Source organism: Strigops habroptila, chromosome 6 (genome assembly GCF_004027225.2).
Source record: "Strigops habroptila isolate Jane chromosome 6, bStrHab1.2.pri, whole genome shotgun sequence".
NCBI classification, from domain to species: domain Eukaryota; kingdom Metazoa; phylum Chordata; class Aves; order Psittaciformes; family Psittacidae; genus Strigops; species Strigops habroptila.
This window is the reverse complement of record NC_044282.2, coordinates 21,583,419-21,599,395: the sequence shown is the minus strand read 5'-3', so window position 1 is coordinate 21,599,395 and position 15,977 is coordinate 21,583,419. Positions and strand designations below refer to the sequence as shown.

Here is a 15,977-nt window from a genome sequence, read left to right as displayed (position 1 = left end):
AGGAGGAATTCTAGTAAATCAGTTTATTACAAAAGACAAAGGAAAGAATTTCCTTGGAAATGAGGAAGAAACATTTATATGTGCAAGAGTCCTACCGCAAGCAAAAGAAGCAAGGGAATCAGATCTGTATAATCTGTGCATTATTCAGCGTAGAGGCTAGTACAGAAATAAAGGAGCATTAATTTAAGCATTTAAGAGAAATTTTAGGGTTTGTGTTTGGTTTTGTCTTGTCTTTCTTAACCCAATACTTTACCATCTCCTTCCCAAACTGCATACCATTAGCACTTCTGTATTCTAATCTCTCCCTTGCTGCTTAAAATTATCACTCCTTTACTTCAAATATGGCTTCTTATCCTCTGCTCCACTAATTGGCTTTATTAGCCTCGACCCCTTCTTGCCTCCACTGCAGGCAGCTTGACATTTTTTCATCAACTAATCCCCACTTTTCACACCCCTCCCGTCTACTCCCCCCATCCATGCATTTGCTTTCCTTTCCTCTTTTGGTGTATTCAGAGCTGCAGAGAGCTTTTCAGCAGATATTCAGACCCCTGGAGAAATTCAAAAAGATCGAAACAGCACAAGAGCTAGGGGTGTTTTCTTCTGGGCTGCCAAAAGCATAAGGTAACATTCAGAATGAGGTCATTGTACTGTAATCTCATTTTGAATTGGATTTGCTTATGGGGTGTATGAAGGCTGGTAGGGAGAGCATATTGTTGTGCTAGTTAGTATTACATCAACAGACTGTGAAAAAACGTAGGCATTTACTTTCATTTCCTAATTTATAACTTTGTGTGTCAAGATTACTAAAGAAGTATGAGGAGATAATAAAACAGTGGCTTAAACTGGGCGTGGATTGGACTGGCAGCAGACAAGTGTAGCATATATGTACAGAATTGCCAAAACAAAACGAAATATTTGAGAAAAGCAGTTTGCAGGATAACTGCAGGTATTCGAAAAGCATAACAGTGATTCTGGTGCTATAGAAGGCAAGATAGAATTGGCAGGAGGGAGCATTGCATGAGTGGGTGTTTCAGAAGCTTCCCTGCATAATGTGCTGCCAACAGGCTCTTTAGGATGAATGTGGCATTTTGGTATTCACCTTGATTTCTCTTTGTCACTTCTTAACAAATAAATGTATATTCTTTCCTGTGAAGAAGACAGAAATAGACATTTCATGCCCCAAAGAGCCTGCATAATGTAAAGAACAGAGAAAGAAGATGCACTGGAAGGCTGTATCTGGTATCAACTTTTCTCTTTGAAAACATCATCATTAATCCTGCACCATTAGTATTATTTTGACATAGGGGAACTGGCAGGACTTCGCAGAGATTTGAATGAGAAGTTAAACAGCTGGTGTATTAACTTTGAAACTGGTATTGAAACACAAGGCAGGCTGTGAAATAAAACTTGTGTAGGAGCAACTGAAGGCATAGAAAAGTGTGATGAACTTTGCTGGTAACCTGACTAATTAGTGAGTGAGAAAAATTAAAGATGAGAGAGAGAGAAAGAGAGAGAGAAAGAAATCCAAGTCTAGGGAGAGAAAACACTCTGCAGAGCTTTAGAGAAAGAGCAATATTTGAAATGTACCTTTCAAAGTGGCTGAGTGATCCTCAGCTTCAGCGTGTGCAAAACTGTACCCTGGCTGAGGTAATATTCAGTAATACATTGCAACGTAGGAATATTTGCTCCTGTGATTAAACATCATGATCATAAATACAGAGGAAGCAGCAGAGTTAGCTTTGTAGGGCTTTTGCAAGATAATTTTTAAATTTTTGCCATTATTTTTGGAATGAACATATAATCTCTGTTCAGTACACGTGTTGTAAGCACACCAAGTGTTGGAATGTGTATTTCAGAAATTAATTTTAAAACCTCATCAATAACTTATTTGATTATGTTAGAATTATTTCCTAAAGATACATTTTAAACTATGTCTTTCTGTGTCATACATTATCTTTCAATCTCAAATAAAAAAAAAAAAGAAGGGGAAAGCTCATGAAAATTTTCATTTGTGATTATGAGCCAGGACCATTGCTGTAGAGAAAACCACTCTGTATAGCAATGCAGGCTGCAAAAAAAGATCCAGCAAAACTCCTTTCTGCCTGAAATCAATAATAAAGTAAGTTCATTTCATACAAACACACATCTAAAGCTTTCATGACAGTCTAAAAAATGTAAAAATGCCTGCAGAGGATGTGAGTTTATTGAATTTTCTTACTTTACTGTTTCATAGACTCCATCCTAACCAGATGGTATAATCTGATTGTATCAACCTAGAAGTATATAAGATTTTATTTTAATGTTAAAAAGGTCAGTAGCTTTGGAACTTAAATTCTTTCTGTCTTCTATGCTGTGCTAGAATCTCAGCAGTGAAGTATTACCAGATAACTTTAATAAAAAGAAGTTGAATTTTATAAACTAAAATTTACTTATTCATTTCCTATATATACAGTTAAATTCTTTAGATGAATGCTTCCTAAGTATATGGCAAAGCAATATATACTTTATTGAATGATGAGTGAAATTTATATTAATGTAGTTGATGATATAGATATAAGATTTCTTTCAAAGCATTTTTGCTGTATAACTGTTATTGAATATTACATCTTTTTATCACCTCGGATGATATTCGAACATTTTAGTGATTTATTCCAGCACTGAAAATATTTTACTCTTCCCAAAGACATGTTCTGCTAACTTGTACATTGAACCATTTTTGGTTTGGAATTCATAGATTAGATTTTAAAATCTGGTGAGAGATATACCATTTGCTGAGCCATGCCAGGGTTTTCAGTTGGTCTGCAGCATGGATTCCTTTTCAAAGATTTTTTTAGATTTTCATGAACCTTCTTAAAATCTGGATCACATTAGACGTAAAGGCTTAAGCATTTTCAGCACCATGGAAGAAGTTTGCAATCATTTTCTGTAATACAAACGGGCTTATTTAGCACTCCTGTTATGGAAAAGATTCTACAATAATAATGCTACTATTATAATACCATTTCTGTAATAATAGCACTTCTGTTATAAAACACCATTATTATAGAAATGCTATTATAAGACAAGCTCTGTTATTTAGAATTGCTTCTGCAATAAAAGTGCTAAAAAAGTCTGCTTGTATTACAGAAAATTATTGCAAATTTTTCTTGCCTGGCATTGAAATTTTTCATTCTGAATCTTGTCTGTCGCTGTTGGAAAGTCATTCTCATACGTACTCTGAAGCTTCTGTGAGTTACTCAATATTATGTATTTAAAATAGGGAATTACTGAATAGGCAAATGGAAAAAAGGCCAGGCTTCATTTATCTGATTTCCCATGTTCCTAAGTTGTCATTCACTTTTTGTCATAGACTACAGCTCTTATTTGGAAAGTGTATGCAGGCCTGTAGTGCAGTTCTTACTATTGCGCAAAAGGGAAAAGAGGAAGGGAGAAGAAATAAAAATATATGGAGAAAGGGAACAACCCCCCTTCTTTTTTTTGCATTCTGTTAATTTCTCAAGTTTGAGCACAGTTTACAAGAAACTGCTTCCAGTTTCTCCATTTGACTTTTGTATGATATGATGCTTATAACATTCAATAAGAGTTGAATTCAGTCCATGGAGAAAGATCTCTATTAAAGCCTTTGAACCACTTAAGCCATTAGGTTCAGGTCTCCTTAATCAGTACTCAGCCCAAGTACCAGTCTGCTCTGATTATCAGCCTCCATTTACTACCCACCAGCAGTTCATAGCTCTGAGTCTACACTCCAGAGCTGTCTTTTGGGAGGAAGGGAACACATGAAAGAGTCATGCAAATGTAACTCCTTTAATTCTGCCCCTGCACTTCCCTCATGTCCTGTGTTTTCTTTAAGAGTTTCTTTTACACTACTATAGCTGTTATATTGCTCTTTCTGCTCCTTCATGAGGAAGGATTTTGGTTTAGGGCTTGGAATGTGCTATTCCAGCTAGTCTGCACTACTAATGATCATAGTCTCACCCTGAACTGCTGCAACCTACACTTTTTCTGTAAAGGGACAATGTTTAAAAATTGTTTTTATAGTAACTCTAGGTTTGGATTTTAAAATAAAATTACATTTTCCATTATTGCTTGTTTATCCATCAATTCTAAAAGGAAAAAAAAGTCCTTTTTTTCTGACTACGCATAATGAAGCCTTTAACATTATAGTTATGCCCCTATAGTTCTCAAGTGGTTTTTGCTTTCATCCTTCATTCATTTTCTAAGTTACTTTGCCAAAACGAAAAAGTCTAGGCACTTCTGTGCTGAAGCGTGTGCTCTTTCAAACACCTAAACCTCAGGTTGCTTCAGAGAGGTTTCTTTTCAGCACAGCTTAATTCTGCAAGTGCCTACATTCCCCCAATCACTGATTATGATTCCTAAAGGTTTAACTACTTCTTTTTGATAATAACTTTGAGAGGGCAAATGCATGACCTAAATTTCTGGGATTTCTTATTTTCCCATGAATCTACTCTCACAGCTGTTTAAGCAACAAGTTAGATAGATAGGTATTTCTGATCTGAATATCCTGAAAATTCAGTACTAAACCTGCAAGATCTCTGCTGAGTTAGATCTCGTAGAAGTAACAGTTGGCTACTTCCACTGAAAAGAATGATAGTAGCAGTATTACTATCCACCTTTATCATAACAGCCTGGTGACTTGAACTTGTACACACAAAGTAGAAGACCTGGGATTTTGCCCTTTTCTTCTGACAGGTTTCAAACTGAAACATTTTACCTCATAGGAGGGTGTCCTGCTTAACAGGCCACTTGGTAGTTTGGGTGATGTCATGCTCCACTCTTACACAGCATTTTAAGCTTGGGCACAATGATGCACTAGCATGGCCATGGGCTTCTGAATGGAGGTTGTCTAATGCCTGCCCCATTTGGTCTCCTCCTTAAGCAACTAAGTAAACCAGAAGCTTAAGAAAAGTATTTCATGAGCCCTCCTATCTGTATGGCTTCTGACACCTTAGTTTGGTGTCCAGGTAGGTGGTTTGAAGTGAGAACAAATATGGAGGATTGAAAAACAGAAAGTGTTCTCTCTTGAAAGTTACTTAGGGAAATCATGCTGATACAGACAACTTTGGTAGATGACAGAATACATTTCACCTGCTTCTGGTGTGTTAAAGGAAAACTAAGCCTTTACATAGGATAAACATAAAGATTAGAGTGCATCTTGTTTTAAAAAGAAGCCAGTCATGTCACTTGATGCCAATAATCATGGAATTTTGAGAGTGGAACAGCTGTCCACAATTCAGCCTAACCCACTATTTTAATACAATTTTTACAGAGGTTCTGTAGCCCAACATCTAGCTTAGAAACGAACAATTATGAGCCTAGCCCCAGAACGGGTAGATGCTCAAAGGAGTAAAATCAAGAAAGCCAGAAAGAGAAACAAGCAGGTAGTTGCCTTGATAAGCATGATACAGGGCAATTTTGTTAATGAATCTGCCTATTGTCTGTATCCTCACTATCATTCTGTTTGTCCCGCAGGGGCACTGATAAGTAACGGCAGCCTCTTAACCAGTGGTTTGCTCAAGAAGAATTGGATAGTCACTTGCCGTGCTCAGGGTACAGCCTGTACTTCTTTGGCTCATAAAGAAACGTAGCAAAGGAGTAACTCCTGACTTGGTTAGCTTTACCACAAGAAGGTAAATTTTGGTTAAGGATGCTTAACTCCTGTAAGAAGCCCTTTCCTTCCTTCCTCCCTCCCTTCCTTCCTTCCTCCCTCCCTCCCTCCCTTCCTTCCTCCCTCCCTCCCTCCCTCCCTCCCTTCCTCCCTTCCTCCCTCCCTCCCTCCCTTCCTTCCTCCCTCCCTCCCTCCCTCCCTCCCTTCCTCCCTTCCTTCCTCCCTCCCTCCCTCCCTTCCTCCCTCCCTCCCTCCCTTCCTCCCTCCCTCCCTCCCTTCCTCCCTCCCTCCCTTCCTTCCTTCCCTCCCTCCCTCCCTCCCTTCCGTCCTTCCTCCCTCCCTCCCTCCCTCCCTTTCTCTCTCTCTTTCTTCTTTCTTTCTTTTTCTTTCTTTCTTTCTTTCTTTCTTTCTTTCTTTCTTTCTTTCTTTCTTTCTTTCATTCATTCATTCATTCATTCATTTATTGTTGAGATGATAGAAACTGAAAGGAATAGGCAGACTTCATGAGGTTTAAATTAAATGTTCATGTTCTTTAGATCCAGATTGTTTTGCAATAGCCTTTTTGAAGACCATCATGTTGGTAAACACATACTTCACTGCAAATTGTTTCAAGTCCTCCCTGTAAACTGTGGCCCAGTGTTTAACACTGTGTCAGATATTCTATGTCTAGGAAAAATACATTTGCATAATCACCTGTTTACTGCAGTAAAATCTAGTAATGCTATCTCTGGAAAATTTAAATAATAGTCTAGAATGAATATATACATCTTCCTAGTCGGTTTGAGTAAATTGAGCACTACTTTACTCCAGGAGACAATTTATTCTGTCCCACGATATATAGGTCTCTTTGGAATGACAGAGCTTGTATTTTTGCACGTGACAAAGCCTAGATAAATTCTTCAATGGCATATCTCTAGCCTGTCTCCGAGATTTTTCAGTCTTTTATCTTTCAGTTATCCTTTTTAAGATACTTTTTCAGTAACATTGTTAACTCACCATTCTGCTAATTTTAAGTTCCTTGTATGAATTCAGGCCTTGATTTTGTTTTAGGGCTTGAAATGTGCTGTTGCAGCTAGTCTGCACTACTAATGATCACATTCTCACCCTGAACTGCTGCAGCCTACACTTTTTCTGTAAAGGGACAATGTTTAAAAATTGGTTTGATAGTAACTCTAGTTTTGGAATTTATTCCAATGAAGTTTTATCAAATGCTCTAGAGAATTTTCATGCAGTGACCAAGTTTCCCTCAGCTTGTAATCAGCTTGCAAATCATCAGTTTGTAATTTCAAAATAATTACCATACTTTCAGAGTGGCGCTTGCTAAGCTGATTCTGGGTCTCTGCTGCATTGTTTACAGTTGATACTGGTCTTCTATAAATAAAGACATGAATCTTTCTGTATCATGGGCTAAACACAAAACCAATTTATCTGCACTGGAGTCAGCTTTCGTCAGTGGGCAGACTGAGCAAAACACTGATTCGCAATTTCGACCATATTGCTTTATAAGAAGAATGTAATCAACTTATATTTGCAATTTGATGCTGTATTTGCTCAGCTTTGTATCTCTGCACAGTGGTGAGTTTAAGATTTTGCTTCAAGAACCTGGTCCTCTATTAAGAAATAGAGTAAAGGAAATGAAACAAGAATGCCTTGGATCTTTTACTCTTGAAGTAGACATTTTGCTGTTTCATATATTTAAATTTAAGGAAAAAGCACCTTCTTTTGTTTTTCTAAGGACTGCTTGCAACCTGTTCTTTGAGCTCATCTGGTTCCTTCTGCTTAAGTGAAACTTCCTAGGAACCTGAAGTGTGGACCTATTGGTCCACAGTTGCTATCTGTTCTTCAGAGCTTCTCAATATATAAGTGTTCAAGCTTCCCTGTGTTTATTTTGACACCTTGGCCCTTCAGTAATATCACACTTTTGATGAAGACAAGGCTTTGCATCTGCAAATTACTGCTGCATATTTTTTCTTTGGCAGTTTAATCTCTACCTTCACCTCTGTTTTGCATACATTTTTAATTGCATTTTACTGCCTCTTTCTTTTAATGCTAGTAACACCATATTTGACGTCCGATTGACTCAGTGCTTTAATGCTCAGCTTAAAGTTAATAAATGTCCCATTTACTTTCAGGTTGACGGTCTATTTATCTTCTGGTACAATGATGGGAAATACTGCCACAAAAAATTCATCCAAGGAAGTCATGCTGCAGTTAGCATCTCTGCCTGTGCTGTGCATACTTGACTGGTGCCTGCAAACTTTCATGCAGTGATATGAACCACTGCATGTCTTTAATCTTTTTTCATCTGACAAATAGTCTGCTTTTTTTCATAGTCTGAGCAAGTCTGTGGTCTCTTCCGAAGTGGCTTTGATTTTGTGCTATTATGCCTTAGGTATCTCTTCTGTGGTCTGGATTTTCAATCTTATTTGTACTTTAAGATACTGTCCATTTCCATAAGCATTATCCTTGAGGGTATGATTCCTGCTGCTTTACACATTCTGCTTAAAATATTGGGTTAATTTGTGTCTCCCAGTTGTATCTATTCCTACATCTATCCTGGTAAACTACATAGGGTTTGGGCATGGACCTAAAAGATGCCAACTGCTCATTCCTACTGTTAAATAAGCGGGGACTCTGTCAGAGTTCTGCCGCATCTGTAGAAGAGTGAGTGGCACAAGTCAAGGTCTGTTCTCAGCAGGCAGTCTGCATGTAGCCAGTCTGGTTTTGGAGATAAGATAGAGAAACTGTATGGATACAAGTCATGCTGTGCCAGCTGACCACAGGGCCAGAAAATGGTCCCTGATCTGGTGTAATTCCTAGACTAAAACTAGCCTTTGAAGTCCTTTCTCATCCCCTCTTTCCCTTGCCAGATTTTAGTAACAATCTGGTCTTTATCAGGGACTGGGTTAGTTAAGATTGACAACATTTGAATAAAGTTCAAATTCTTTATACTTTCTTTAGATATCTTCATATTTAACATATTCCCCTCAAAGAAAGGACAGCATTCACATTTTTGCAATGTAGTTTCATAGTTGGCGTCTTGTATCTGAGCTTGCTGAAACTTTCTGAGTGCATGAAATGCATTAAAATCTGCTGTTGTGCCAGCAATAGGGTTATTTTCTGATGGTCTTCCTTGACATGGGCAATTGATATTGATTGCAAATGCAGAGTGAGACAATTTGGTTCTTTGTCAGTTGTTTTGATTCAGTGACCTGTCAAAAACTGGACCTTCTTGACACACTTGTAACTCCGTAATAAGTATACTCTTCTCTAAAACTGTTTCAAATTCTGTAACAGACATCCTCAGTTCTCCAGTTGTATGTTCTTCCACTACCATTTACTCTTGTTTTGCAATTTCTGTTTACAACATGGTGCTTTGACAAGGGTCTCCAAGTACTGAGTGTTATAGCATTCAGCTGTTAGTTACAAATAATCTGCACAACAAATACGTTATCAAAGCTGAACCATTTAAAAGTACAGTTCCAAAACCGTGCTACCTGTATGGAATGTTCTTTTTGTTGGGGTTTGTGTTTCAATTGGTGTAACTGATAATATAATGAGTGTACTGCATTGCATTTAGTCATATTTCAGTTTAGGAAGGCTGGGAAAAACAATGGAAGCTTTCTACATCACCGCATCTAAACTACAAATAGATCATGAGTTTTAATTCCTTACAAAATGAAATAGAAAAAATGGATTTGGAAGAGGTATTTCTTCCATGAGTTCTCTTTCAGCAGTTGAGAAGTGAAATGATATACTGAACCAAAATCTGCTTTAATTTGAAAACTGTAAATACAGCATACTGTCTTCAATACAGATGTTCCTAAGTTAGGAGCCTAGCTTTCCTAAGTTCACTCTATTATCAACAGAGAAAGGCATTTCCTGAAGGGAATTATTTTAAGTGCTCTAGCTAACCATGCCATTTTACTTTGCCATCCCAAACCAAGTTGAATAGTAACAGAAAACAACTCTTATGAGGTGCAGCTGAGGGAACTGGAGTTGTGTAGCCTGGAGAAAAGGGGGCTATGAGGATGCTTTATCGCTTTTTACAACTACCTTTCAGGTAGTTGTAGTGAGATGGGTGTTGGTCTCCCAAGTAACAAGCAATAGGACAAGACGAAGTGGCCTCAGGTTGCATCACGGCAGGTTTAGATTGGATAGAGGGAAAAATGTCTTTACCAAAAGGGTTGTCAAACCTTGGAACAGGCTGCCAAGGGAAGTGGTGGAGTCACCATCCTTGGAGTTATTTTAAAGTCATATAGATGTGGTGCTTAGGGACATGGTTTAGTGGTGGACTTGGCAGTGCTAGGTTAATGGTTTGACTCTATGAACTTAATGGTCTTTTCTAACCTAAATAATTCTATGATTCTATGATTATTCAACTCAAGCAGAGCTTGCTCTGTGTAGGAGGAAAAATATCATCAAATCCAGCCTTCCCAAGCATATATGATTACAAGTGGTAAAGGAAGGGCAAGTGAGAAGATTCTACAGACTCATCTATTTCCTTTGTGTTTCCTTTGGGAGTAGGCTTAGTTTTAGACAGTTAGATATCAGAATTACCTAGTCATTGATATGCTGGATAAACATTGTTTAGAGTTCCACATGAGCATTTCATTCTATATTGATTTCATTTGTAGAATGTGAAAATTTATTCCTTACAGCACATTTTCTTCAATAAGAAAATCTAAATAACTACTCTGCATGCTAATCTTTTTGTGACATACTGTATTAAAGACTGGGAGAGGCTAATGTTCTTGTTTATTTTGTCTGTGAGTTTGTCACATCTTCTCCTGAAAATGAATGTTGTATTGGTCATTTAATGACTTACACTGGTTTTTTTTTCCCTGGATGTTTTGATTCACTTATGTGAGCGAGCACTTGTTAAAAAAAAAGACAAACAAAACCTCCAAGTATTTCCCTCCTACCTTCCCCTTCCCCACCCCCCACCCCCCCCCCCCCTTATAGTGGAAGTCTCAAAAAAACGCATTAGAATGTAATTGTTATTGATGCATGAACTAAAGATATGTGACTATAATTTCACTTCCCTGGAGAGGGTTGGTCAGTTCACTGAAGTATGGAGGATATGAGTGATTCATCACTCCTTGCCATCATGCATGTGCTGTTATCAAACCAAATAAAGTGGTATTGCTATCTGGGGAGCAAAAGTTAGGGCATGTAGTTGCTAAGAGTTTCATATATGATTATTGCTATGTGATTTATCTGTAATTGTAAATATTGTATTGTTTTTCATCTCTAGTTAACTACAAATGATGTACTGTGAAGTAACAAAACTAGTTTAGTCAATTACTTTATTCAATAACAAATTTCCTTTCCGGGTTTTCTTTCATGAACAGTTGATTTTTCCAGTGGCATAAGTGGATGCTTGAACTTTGTATTGATGTAAGTATCATACAAGTTGTGATCCTGTTACTTTTGCCAGTGCTGCAGCAACATCTGGTGGTATGGTGAATGCTGGTCAAGTGAAGGTTTCCCATCTTCTGAATTTTGAGAAGTTTTTGAAAAGCCATCCTGCATCTCAGGAATGAGCTCTGCAGGGAGTTATGGAAAAGTTTATCATTTTGCTCCTGCTGCTCTGCCCTAGTGTAAAGTCATGCCATAGTAAGTAAATTCGTGCCATGTTTTTTCACTTGAAAAAATTTCTATTTAGAGATGGTTATGGAGATGATTTGATAAACTATGGATAACTATGAGCATTTTTCTTCCGCAGTGAATAAGTCATGTAAACTTTGTGCAGTTTGAACTGGTATTATGAAGAAACTCTTAAGGAATAACAATTATGCTGACATACCTGACTTCTCTTCCTTGACATTTTACATGATCATACCAATCTTTCAAAGCTGTGTGTGACTTGAGAGACCTCTGTGGCTCATCCTTTATGGTTAATTAATTTGAAAGTAATTATACATGATTGTATCCCAAATTTTCCTAATGTTTGAGAGGTTATGATAGATCTTCTACACTGGTTAAACATCCTTTTCTCTTTTTAGTTTCCTCTCTTCTAGAAAAGCTAGAAAATAACGATAGTTAAAGATTCTAAAATGAAGTATCTAGATCAGTGCTGATTCTGGAGCTATGTGTTTCTCTAATTCAAAGCTTGTTTCATTAAAATATTTGTATGTGTGATTAAGATAGATAGTAATGGAACACTATGAGTACACCAGACACTATAAAATCCTAACATGAAATGTTTTCATGATGAGATCTTATTATAAATTCAGGTTTACTTAATGTCAGGAAGATTCACACATAAAACATTTTGAAGTCATTGCATAACTGCCTCCAGTTTCTACCAGCAAAATTCACAGATTTTAACAGAATTACTCCTGGTTTATACTGGTGTAGTTGAAAGTGGAATAAGTCTCATAGACTTCTAGTAGTAAAAAAAAAAAAAAAAGAGGCACTAAATTACATGTAGTAATTAGAAGAATAATTGAAAATGTTTTTAGCATGTTGTAAACAATGCTGAGCATACGCAAGGTCTATAACTTTTCCCAGGGAATAATCCAATAGAGCCAATGAAAGTTAATGTGTATCTTATAACTGCTTGATTACCGAGGACTTACAAATAAAAGAACTTTTATGAAATCTGAATGAAGTCAATCAACAATGTGAGACAAGCAGGAGATATACATACTACCTGCGTTGGGCTGCAGTTCTGGAGATAGCTGATCAAAGCTAACAGCTCTTGGCAGCAGGATTTACTTCCTCACTTCCACTGTCCTTACTAGTGGCAAGATGGCCTCAGTCTGTTTTTGGTGGTGAATGCATTGGTACTTGCCGAACTTTAAATTGAAGCAATTCAATTTACTAACTTTAAAGAAAACCATCAGTTTTGTTTTGTTTCTGGTTTAGTTGCATTTATGTTAGTGAGTTGATTCAGTTCCCTGAAAGGTCCAGTAGTCAGATGATCGTTAGTATCTCACTTCTGTGCAAAAATGCTTTGTCATTGCAGCAGGAGCTGGAGTTTGGACTATCTTGCCTTACACAGAACGACATGGTTTGCTGTCTGTCTGTGAAATGACAGCTCTTGCTGAGTTTTGGCTGGTAGTAACTTGCTGCACTCTAGTGATGAGAAGATATCAGCAAAAGTGAAGAGCTTCTGTCTTAGAAGAAAGATGCCACTGATTAGCTGACTTGCCTTTCTGTATGGTATTAGCACCTTACTCTTTGGCCATAACTACAGAGTTTTAAAACTAGTTTTCCTGATTTCTTTTCTCCTTTTGAATAAGTATTAATAGTAAGTAGATAAATGAATTGACAAAAGACATGTAATAGCATAGTGATTCCAAACTTTTGGTAGCCAGAAAAAAAGTACTAATCTGCTCAGAGAGCCCAGATCTTCACACTTTGGCCAGAAACTCTTGCCATCCATCTCTACCACCAACCTCTTGCCTTTATAAGGTTGCAGGTCTGTCACTAATTTCACACTTTTGCTCTCATGCTCTTCAGAAAACTAAAAGGCCAAAGTAATAATCACATCGCTTCATTCTTTGTCTTGTCATTGTTACTTCTTAAAGGGAAGTGCTGGCGCCTGGGCTGGCTCTTCTCAGGCTGGCAGAGTTTCTTTGTCTGGTCTCTATGCTGTGTCTTATTTGTGCAGACCTTCACTTCAGAGCAAAGTGCACAGGGAGACCCATGAGATATTGTACAGCTTCAGTGTATTTAGTGCTTGCTTCAGGTTGAGGTAGCACCAAGATTTTTACACCTGGCTGTGGGAATTATGAGAATCAGAGAAGTTGAAAGGTTTGTAACATTTCACGTTAACATGGTTTATTATGTATTCATGTGGTGCTACTTTGTTGTGCTTTGTTATATGTTTTAGCACTTGATGACATGTGTGAGTATTCTTGATACCTTCTATGATATAAAATGTATTATGAGGAGAATACTGGTTACTGAGGTACAGAGATTCAAGAACTTGAAATTCTAATCCTGTCTGTGCTGCAGACTCAGTGTACGACCTTGAACAAGTTATTCACTGCATGTCTTGTTTTTCATTTCTGAAAACAGCATACCAGTTATAGCAGAAATATCATATTTTTTAAATATTAAGAAGTGTGTTTTCTCCCCCTGCAGATGTTAAGAATAGTCATAATAATAATTAATTATCAAACTAGGAAATGGTTATCACCTTCAGACTTACATGGAAGTTCATATCAACTAAAGATACACAGAAATATCCTATTGAACTACATTCATTGTCACTGATTTGTTTTAGACAAAGGACTGTAATCTCATTTATTGGAGTCATCAAAGAGGCATTAGCTATTAGCGAGCATGCAAGATACAGAAGCTTTAGTAGAAACCCTGAAATACTTGAAGGTGGTCCCAGTAACAGACTATTGGCGGGCAAGGAAAGTGTTTCAAAGCTGCGGGATGAAATGATTCCATGGTGCTAGAGACTTACTATGCCATAACCAATTAATAATTATTCCTTTCTGATGTTGATAGGGTCTGATGAGAGTAGAGTGGTTTTGATTCATTGTCCTTTTTGAGGCTGCAAACAAACTATAGAAATATGAAGCATAATTCAATTGCTTAACATTTGAGAGGCATCTGTAAGAGCATATTCAGGGCCTTTTGCAGGCTGAGGGGAATAACAAACCAAGCATGTGGTCCAAGTAACACTGAAAAGTTTGTGTAGTTGAAATTCATAGGAAGACTAGTTCTACTGTTCCTTAAAAGATCATTGTAAATATATTCATCTGGCTTTTGAAGGTAAACACATCACAAAATAGAACTTCAGAGATCTCTGAGTTGGAAGGAAAATGCTTTTACTTTGAATCTTGTTTATTTGGGGATGGTATATTTTTTTCCAGGGCTGCAGATGCCTGTATTGCACATGAATTGGAAGATCTATGATGATGACGTTATCAAGGGAAAATTGGTGCATTTGCTCCAAGGAAAACAATTTAAGTAACATTCTTTCTCCATGAACAGTGGCAATGCAGGACAGTGGTCTGTCTTCTCTCCATCTATTTTTTTGGACCTGTTTGTAGTACTCTGCTGGGTGTACTTTGCTTGCCAAAGTATGTGTATTTTTATGAGTCAGAAAAACTTAGATAGGTTTCATTCATTCATAAAAATAGAAGCTAACCAGCAGGAACACACCTGTATGATGAAGATTTTGATCTGGAAAATTTAGATTTGGGCTGCAGTATGAGACTATCAGGAAGACAGAAGACTTTCGGTAAATCCAGGGACAGATCCAAAATAAGACAGAGAGGCTTTAGATACCCAAGTCTAAAACTGAAATTCCATAGTTAGCTGCCATCTAACCATGGCATTAAGTAGGGAAGATGTAGGCTTCTTATTTGTTGAATTGAAATTCCTTGGGTACATAGAATTGCACTTATGAGCTTTTTTCAGGACCATCCCAATCTTGACCATGCTGAACAGGTGGGAAACTACACCAGGTGCAGCCAGATGATGTCCATAAACAATTGTTTTAGTATATAATTCTGAGAAACTCAATCAGTTGGCAGTCTCAGCATATGCCTCACATTGTAGCAGACTCCTATCAAAATGTGGCTATTGACTTAATATCAGACTCCTAAAATAAGTCAAGAGAAGAACAATTTAGCCATTTATAGAAAGACTACATATTTAAGTATTTTTCCTTACTATCTTAAAACTTGCACTCCATTCCTTCCAGTGTAGTTCAAATCTACACTGTCCAAAATCTGTCTTACACTGTTACATGCAAAGCTGCTCTAGGTGGAAATAACACTCTCCAGTCCTGCTGTTGAAACTCTGCCAAACTGAGATTCAAACTGTGTCGAAGAGAGAGAGACACCATAAGTTTGTGGAGGGAGAACATTGCAAGAAAGTTCAAGGTTCTGGTCCTCTATAGACAGGGGTACTGCTTCAGTTCCTGAGTTAGGAGGGTTGGAAATATAGGTGAAGACCTGGTCTTAAGCGGTTCCCAAAATGCATTATAGGCAATTGCTTGTTGAATATAATTGTTTTAGGTAACTCACAGCTCAGGGCTTCACTGGCTTCTTCTAAAATGCCTCATTTTCCCCGTGTACTACTTGAGGAACTTGGGAACTGAATAAGAGATTTTTGATTTTACCTCAAGAATCAGAAACCTAAAAGTGATCTCATTTTGGCAGCTAACTTTTAAACACTGAATTTTCTTCCTGCTTATGGTCTTGTTGCTGGTGGATGGCATGAAAATTAAAAATACCAGAATGCCAGATCTTTTTTGAGGATTAGATTAGTTTTTCTTGGATAGTGATGGAAGCTGTAGGAAAAGTACAACAAAGACCACAGGATTTAAATCCTGACCTGAATTTCTTTGAAGGCCAATCTTTAAATTAGCATGATC

General features: G+C 37.4%; 1 long non-coding RNA gene across 1 annotated transcript; it reads left to right on the top strand.

Moving 5' to 3' along the window:
• The first annotated feature begins 505 nt into the window (after positions 1–505).
• Positions 506–8,351, top strand: LOC115609370. Its single transcript, XR_003991841.1, has 3 exons — positions 506–621; positions 5,491–5,648; positions 7,759–8,351. It is a non-coding gene; the product is annotated as an uncharacterized LOC115609370 (long non-coding RNA).
• Positions 8,352–15,977: the final 7,626 nt, after the last annotated feature.